Source organism: Chlorocebus sabaeus, chromosome 14, assembly GCF_047675955.1.
Source record: "Chlorocebus sabaeus isolate Y175 chromosome 14, mChlSab1.0.hap1, whole genome shotgun sequence".
Lineage (NCBI taxonomy): Eukaryota > Metazoa > Chordata > Mammalia > Primates > Cercopithecidae > Chlorocebus > Chlorocebus sabaeus.
In genome coordinates, this window is record NC_132917.1 from 10,745,019 (window position 1) to 10,753,776 (window position 8,758).

General features: G+C 47.6%; 1 non-coding gene across 1 annotated transcript; it reads right to left on the reverse strand.

The window, feature by feature from the left end:
• Positions 1–2,262: 2,262 nt before the first annotated feature.
• On the reverse strand, positions 2,263–2,323 carry LOC119627418 (U7 small nuclear RNA). Its single transcript, XR_005243612.1, has one exon. It is a non-coding gene; the product is annotated as a U7 small nuclear RNA (small nuclear RNA).
• Between the last annotated feature and the right edge of the window lie 6,435 nt (positions 2,324–8,758).

Genomic DNA, 8,758 nt, shown 5'->3' on the forward strand with positions numbered 1-8,758 from the left:
GCATGGCTCTGCAGAGCCATCTCCTTCTGTGGAGAACCCCAGGGACTTAAGCGGCAGTCCCCTCGCTGACAGGGTCTCCACTTTGTCCTGGGGGGCGAGGGGACTGGCAATGCGCTCACGTGGGTGTGTGCTTTGTAAAATATGCAAAAGTAAAAAAAAATATGTTTGTTGGGCAGGTTGGCGAGCAGTGGCATGATATAGCTCACTGCAGCCTTGAACTCCTGGGCTGCAGTGAGCCTCCCGCCTAGGCCTCCCAAAGTGCTGGGATCACATGCATGGGCCACCACGCCCGGCTAAAGTAAAATTTTTTTGTTTTTTTGAGATGGAGTTTTGCCCTTGTTGCCCACGCTGGAGTGCAAAGGCGGTGTCTTGGCTCACTGCAGCTTCTGCCTCCCGGGTTCAAGTGATTCTCCTGCCTCAGCCTCAGCCTACCGAGTAGCTGGGATGACAGGTGCATGTCACCACGCCCAGCTAATTTTTGCATTTTTAGTAGAAACAGGGTTTCTCCATATTGCCCAGGGTGGTCTCGAACTCCTGACCTCAGGTGATCCGCCTGCTTCAGCCTCCCAAAATGCTGGGATTACAGTTGTGAGCCACCGCGCCCAACCTAAAAGTAAAATCTTTCAAGCACAAGTTAAGACCACTGTATCTTTCCGCCCTGATTCTCCCTCCTATGTTTGGAGTGGACGCGGACATTTTGTTTTTGTATTATTAATTTCTCCACATTGTAGTGTTTAAGGCATAAGTATTCTTAGGCTGGGGTCCAGGAGTGGTGGGGGCCGGCTGGTGGGCTTCCTGGAGGAAGTGGCACTAGAGCTGCGTTTGGAAGATTTTTCTGGCAAACTGGACTCAGAGGCACAGCAGCCCTCTGAAGTCACGGGGGCCTCTCCTGGAAGCCACATGCCAGCACTGATTTTCCCCAGGGAGGCTGCTTGTCCCGGGACAGAAATCCTCAGCTCGGCACCCCGGGCAGCTCCTCCTGAATGTGAAGGCCCCTGGGAAGCCCAGCTAGTGATCGCAGGGCCGTTTGGGATTCATAGCAGAGGGCAGGGGACCGCGAGCCTGTTCCTCCAGGCCTGTCTGCTCTCCCTGAAGGGCACCTGAGGGGCAATGAACGCTGAGTTTATTTTTCTGACCCCTTTCCCGCACTTGGCACATTTTTCCCCCTTAAATTTGCTTCTGTTGCTGACTGGATTACAGCGAAGTCCTTTTCCTCTCAGCCCGGAAAGTCATTCTTTTCTTCCCTGGAGGAATTTAATTCTCTTACCCGAAGAGGGCCCCTTCATTTATCTTCAGGTTAAGACAGTGACTTAACTTTGTCCCCATGGGCCACAGACGTCACAGCTTCCACAAAGCACTCACGATCGAGTGTTTTCTCAGGGTTGTGAGCTGATCACAGCCTCTCCAGGCCTGCTGTGTTCGGGCAGCAATCCTGCTTGGTGGCCCACACTGCCAGTGCCCTCGTGTGTTGTGTGGTCTCTGTCCCAGTTGGCCTCAGGGCTGATCCTCGTGGAGAAAACAGAGGCCAGATCAGAACTCCCTGCTAAATATCCCAGGTCACTGGCTGCTCTGGAACGTCGGCTGAATGTGCAGCTGCACGAGGCACACGCCCCTGTGAAGCCCACTGTACGTGCACAGGCTTCTGGAAATGCACAGGCTTCCGGAAATGCGACAGGGGGTGTTGCTCATTTCTTTTTTCATTAAAACCAAATGCACATTAACAACCTAATTATATGATAAACTGTGTCAGGCACAATCACTGGCCCCAGGGAGCACATGGCCAACAGAGAGGCACATTATGCTGTGGTATTCCTCGTGCTCTGACAAGGAGAAGCCCCTGGTACAGTGGAGTGGAGCCTAGAGGAATAACTTCTTTTTCTTTCCTTTTTTTTTTTTTTTTTTTTGAGACCGAGTCTCGCTCTGTCGCCCAAGCTGGAGTGCAGTGGCGCCATCTCAGCTCACTGCAACCTCCGCCTCCCGGGTTCAAGCGATTCTCCTGTCTTGCCCTCCCGAGTAGCTGGGACTACAGGTGCGTGCCACCACACCCAGCCGATTTTTTTTATTTTTAGTAGAGACAGGGTTTCACCATGTTAGCCAGGATGGTCTCTGTCTACTGACCTCGTGATCTGCCCACCTCGGCCTCCCAAAGTGCTAGGATTACAGGCATGAGCCACCGCGCCCGGCTGAATAACTTCTTTTTTCGTTTCTTCACTGTGGTAAAATATACATGCAGTTTGCCATTTCACCTATTTTGCGGGGTGAGGGGGCTTCCAGTAAAAGCTGGAAAATCTGCTAGACAAATTCTAAACAAGCTGTAACACCCTTTTTTTGTTTGTTTGTTTTTGAGACAGTCTTGCTCTGTTGCCCAGGCTGGAGTGCAGTGGTGCAATCTCGGCTTACTGCAACCTCCACCTCCTGGGCTCAAGCAATCTCCTGCCTCAGCCTCCCAAGTAGCTGGGAGTACCGGTGCACCTCACCAATGCCCAGCTAATTTTGTATTTTTAGTAGAGACGGGTTTCACCATATTGGCCAGGCTGGTTTTGAACTCTTGACCTCATGTGATCTGCCTGCCTCGGCCTCTCAAGGTGCTGAGATTACAGGCATGAGCTACCGCGCCTGGTCAGCATCCATTTTTAAATGTACAATTGAGTGGCATTAAATACATTCACGATGTTGTAGAACCATCACCACTAATCATCTCTAGACCTTTTTTGTCACGTTAAACGGAAGCTCTGTACCCATTAAGCAGTAACTCCCCCTTCCCTGCTGTCCCCCGCCCTTGGTCACCTCTATTCAACTTTCTTTATGAATTTGGCTAATTTAAGTACTTCATATAAGAGAAATTGTATTTGTCTTTTTTCGTTGTTGTTTTTTTGAGATGGAGTTTCACTCTTGTTGCCCAGGCTGGAGTGCAGTGATGCAATCTGGGCTCACTGCAACCTTTGCCTCCCGGGTTCAAGCAATTCTGCTGCCTCGACCTCTCAAGTAGCTGGGATTACAGGCACCCACCACCGTGCCTGGCTAATTTAAAAAATTATTTTAGTAGAGAGTGGTTTCATCATGTTGGGCAGGCTGGTCTCAAACTCCCAGCCTCAGGTGATCCACCTGCCTCGACCTCCCAAAGTGCTGGGATTACAGGCGTGAGCCATGTGCCTGGCCTGTGTCCTTTTTTTTTTCCAAAACTCCATTTTCCTCTCTTTTGCACAGGCTCCAGCCTAGAGTCAGGTGTTGGGTTAAATTATCTTGTCTCTTCAACCTCTGTTCATTTGGAACATTTTCATGCCCTTTTTGTGCTTTTTTTGGTTTGTTTTTTGGCATTGACACTTTAGAAGCACACAATCCCACCTCCCCACTTTTAAAAATACAACATTTTTCCTTTGGGTTTATCTGAAATTCTCTTGTGATTGGACTGAAGTCATGCCCTTTTGCCAGGAAGACCACATATGTGACTGGAATTTTTTTTCTTTGTACAGCCTTCCTTTTTCCACAGTTATTTTGCTTCCCAAGATCAGAGGATGAGCTTCTACTTCATAGAATCAGGTTGTAGCAGAGTTGAAGAAAGTCTCAGAGGACATGAATTCAACCTTCTGTTTTGTTGGGGGCAGAGGGTGGAGGCGACAGGCAAGGGAGAGATGTCATGTGACCTGCCCAAGACCCACACTGGGCATGTGCTTGGCACAGTATAGGCTTTCAAGGAATGTCCTTATTCAACTTAGTTAATGACATGTCAAAAGCCAGAACCCAAGTTCGTTGATGCCTACATTCAAGCTCTCTCCCCTAAAACCTGCTGCCTCCTGTGGGACTTCTTTGACGATTGCAATCCTTCACCCTTGCCATTCTTTGCCGATGCACACACACGCACCGTTGGCTACTCCAGCCCGCTAGGATCACTCTCCCTTTTTCTTCCACTCAGGAAGCTTGTGTGGTTTTTCATGAGTGAAAGTGATGTTATTAAAAGGCTAACTTTGATTACTCTCTAATTTAGCTAAAAGAGTAAGTGGTTTGCAGACGTGAGAACTTTATGTTATCAGCAGCAAGTCACTTGCCCCACCTCGGCAGCTGATGGCGACACTGTTAGGACACGGCCAGTAGAACTATGCCTGGAACCCCCTCTGTCTAACTCTAAGGGACTCCCAGGTGCCTATTCTGAGTTCTAGTCATTCAGGTCATCTTTCTGGGTTGGAACAAAGAACTGTCCCCAAGCACCAGAGTTGAAAGTGACTCTTGTTTTAGGGCTTGTGGAAGAGACTGCAAGCAATCAAAATCGAAGTTGCGATTCTAGGAATTCCTCCACGGTTACAGAACTGCAGCCAGGTATACACTGCCTGCTACACTTCACCGCACGGCTCCCCTGGTGGGGGCCCAAGGGCCTTGCCAATGGAATGGAAGTTGAGGTGATAATTCCAACTACTTAGCCAGGTCCTGTTTCCTCTTCCACCAGGCAGAATTGCTAGACTTGGGGCACCCCAGCTTCTACCATGCAGACCCCCATAGTGCCCTTGGGGACACTGGAGCAGTGACAGGGAAGGAACCCACGTCTAGAATGACAGGGAAGATCAGTGCCACCCTCCAACCTGGATGGCTTACCACGCAGCTGTTACTTTAGAGAGAAGATTCTATAGTTTTAAGCCATTGTATTTCGGAATAACTTGTCACAGCAGTTGAGCTTGACTTTGACTAATACAGGGCCTAATGTTCTGAGGGTGAAGAATCTGGACTAACGTACCCACAGAAGGAACTGGGCAGACCTGACAGGGGACATGTACCTCTTCCAAGAGGTGCTCAGGAGACACACCGTGCTCCTCTTTGGACTTTCTCGTTCATTCTGAGGTTTGGATCACAGGTAGGGTAGTCTTATTTTCAGTGGGGATAGGCAGATGACGCCTTTTAAAAATACTGATAAAATACACATAACATAAAATAAAATTTACCGCTTTAACTTATTTTATTTTATTTTATTTTATTTTGAGACAGGTCTCACTCTGTCACCCAGGCTGGAGTGCAGTGGTGTGATCATGGTTCACTGCAGCCTTGACTGCCTGGTGTCAAGCAATCTTCCCACTTCAGCCTCTCAAGCAGCTGGACTACAGATGCAAGCCACAACACGCCTCACTAGTTTTTGTATTTTTTTTGTAGAGATGGGGTTTCGCTATGTTGCCCAGGCTGGTCTCAAACTCCTGGCCTCAAGTGATCCACCCACCTCAGCCTCCCAAAGTGTTGGGATTACAGGAGTGAGCCACTGTGCCCGGCTCCTTTAACATTTTATTTTATTTTATTTTATTTTATTTTATTTTATTTTATTTTATTTTATATTTTATTTTATTTTATGTTATTTTATTTTATTTTATTTATGTACTTATTGAGACAGAGTTTTTTGTCGCCCAGGCTGGAGTGCAATTGCACTATCGCAACTCACTGCAACCTCTGCCTCCTGGGTTCAAGCGATTCTCTTTCCTCAGCCTCTCGAGTAGCTGGGATTACAGTCTTATGCCACCATGCCTAGCTAATTTTGTATTTTTTTTAGTAGAGACGGGGGTTTGCCATATTGGTCAGGCTGGTCTCGAACTCCTGACTTCAGGTGATCCACCTGCCTCAGCCTCCCAAAGTGCTGGGATTACAGGCGTGAGCCACCATAGCCGGCCTTTAACCGTTTTTAAGTGTACAGTTCAGTGGCATTAAATGCACTCACATCATTGTGCAATCTTCATTCCAGAGCTTTTTATCACCCCAAACTGAAACTCTATCCCCATTCAATGCCAACTCCTCATTCCCCCTTCCCCTGCCCCCTGGCAACTGTCATCCTACTTTCTGTCTATATAAATTTGACTACTCTAGACGTCTCATGTAAGTAGAATCCTACAGTACTGTCCTTTTGTGAGTGATTGATTTTACTTAGTGTAATGTCTTCAAGGTCCATTCACGCTGTGGCATGTGTCAATTTCCTTCCTTCTTAAAGCTGAGTCACATTTCATCATATGAATAGACCTCATTTTGTTTATCCTTCCGTCTGTTAGTGGACACTTGGATTGTTTCCACCTTTTGGCTATTGTGAACAGAGGGAGGCTTCTACTGTGGGGGTTTCCTCTGCTTACTGGGTGCGTTAACCGTGGTGGTTGATGGATACCTTATGGGACTTTTCTTTGATAGGGAGTGGGCAGGAGAAGACTCTGGGGCTGAAAGTGAGAGAGAAGAGGAGATGAGTGAGGTAGGGATGGGGGAAACTATTACCGAATGTTCACCATATGCCAGGCTCCACATATTTACATCTGTGAACCTGTTAAAACTGCTTTTGTTAATCAACAAAAAGTTATGGTGCTGAAAAGTCTTATTCCTGAAAAAGTGCAGACTGTTATAAACTGTGCTATTTGCGATAAATAGAGTGAGAATGGAACATCCTTCTTTTGTCTGAAGGACCTGAGTCATCTTAACACTGAGAAGCTGCCTTGATTTCCAAGCCAGGGCTTTCTGGACACAACATTGCACATTTGTCTTAACTTCATCATTTCCAGGGAAAGAGGAACCTCCATCCACTTCGTAGCCCAGGTCTGACTGTAATTCCTGTATACACAGTTGTGTTTTGCTTTGAGCCTATTAAAACACTGCTTTATTTAAATCTTACCTACATCCTTCCCTTCTCCAGCCCCCTGTGGTAATCCTGTTGGCTGGCTTGGTTAGAGTTGCCCCATGGGTCCTCTGAGGCGCCCTCTCTTGTTGCAGTGATCTGAGAAGCCCGCCTTTGCTGGTCTGCAGGTTTGCCCTGGTGGCCTCTATTAGATGGGGCCACCATGTGTTGTGTTTCGTTTAATCCTCACAGCAGCCCTGCAGTTAGACATGACTAGTCTCACTTTACCTAGGGAGACACTGAAGTCCAGAGGTGTTCTTGGCATGGTGAAGTGGCCTCGTTGTCTGGGGGTAATACCCGTGGTTCGTTGTCTCGTGGTCATGGAGATTAAAGACATGGACCCACAAAGAATGAGGTTAAGAGTGGAAGTTTAATAGGTGAAAGAGAGAGAATAGCTCTTTGCTGTAGAGAGGGGTCCCGGAAAAATGAGTTGTTGATCTGTGGTTAAATGTGGGGTGTTTTATAGATGAGTTGGGGGGCAGGTGGTGTCTGATCTACAGAGGGCATGAAAAATTGATTAGGACCAGGTGTGCCATTTGTATAGGGCGTACATTTCTGGCAACCCCTACCCCCCAGTATTTTATTATATAGGTGGGTTTTCAGTCTGAGTTGTGTCGTGTTGCCCATTTCTTTTTTACTGTACACGTGTTAACAAAGAAGGGGAAGATGGAACTTCCATGGTGGACACATCCGGCCCCCAGGTAGCCTCTTTTCTATCGATGTCATTGTTGGCATTCCCCTGTGTAAATTTCTAGTTTTTCTAGTTTTCTTTGTTTATCTATGTCTGTAGTTTGATTTTTCAGGCTATTCTTGGTCAGGAAAAAAATAATTTCTTGAGCTGTTTTTTGTTAGAAGGGAAGTTCTGTCAAGGACTCTTTTGCCCTTGCTATCTGTCTAAATAACTTCTTTCTACCCTCTATATCAGTGGCACCAGCTGGGGTAGCGCGAAGCCAGGGAACTGGGCCGGCTCACTCACATGGCTGGAAGTTGGAGCTGATGTTGGCTGGGACCTCCACTGGGGCTGGTGGTCGGCACACCCGCACAAGCTTCTCCTGGAGGTCTCTTCTCACGGATACTGGGGGTGTCTTCTCTCCTCTGTAAGCTGTGCTCTGACAGTGAGCATCCTAAGAGTCAGGAGCATCCTAAGAGTCAGGAAGAGGAAGCTGCCACTTCGAGACCTGGGTTTGGAAACTGACCCTGGTTAAGCAGGTCGCTGGGCCCCGGATGAAGGGGAGGGGGAGTGGATTCTACCTCCCAGTGAGAAGATAGCCACAGAATTTTCAGGTTGTGTTTTAAAAGAGCCTTCAGAGATTTGGAATGCCCTGGTCTCACTTTTCTGTTGTTGAAATATTGCCCATCCTTTATGGCCCAGCTGAAATCTACATCCTTCCTTCCTCCTCTCTTACCTCTCAGTTGAAATTAATCATGGCCTCATCAGCTCTTCCAAAGCTCACCCTCGTCTATGGCTTTCAGTCTCTGCTGTTGCACGGTAAGCCGGTAGAGGGCAAGATTCAGTTAATCAGTTTTACCTGTTTGTAGGGATGGACAGTGTGCCCCTGACACAAACAGGCACCCAGCATATGAGTGTTAAAAAATGAATAATCGCTGTGAAGCCAAGGAGTAGAGGCAGGAGAAAGAGGGTTTAGGGGAGAGCAGTCCCCCATTTCCCCAGGAGGCCTCTGGCTGTGTGGTTGGGTGTTACCTTCTATTCAGCAGTATCTGAATTGATGCTGAGCAAACATCTAGAAAGAGGAAGCATTGTTGGAGAACTTGCAATTCAGCACTTCTCCCTCTACAGGGTTCTAAGTGTTTCTGTGAATTTAAAGATTCTATCCAAGGGCAACAATAAATGATTTTTTTTTTTTTTTTTTTTTGAGACAGGGTCTCATTCTGTCACCCAGACTGGAGTGCAGTGACACAGTTATGGCTTGCTGCAGCCGTGACCTCCTAGGCTCATGTGATCCCCCTGCCTCAGTCTTGCAAGTAACTGTGACCACAGGCACATGCCTCTATGCCCGGCTAATGTTTTATTTTTTTTGTAGAGACAGGACCTCACTATGTTACCCAGGCTGGTCTTGAACTCCTGGGCTCGAGCGATCCTCCCACCTCAGCCTCTCAAAGTTCTGGGATTACAGG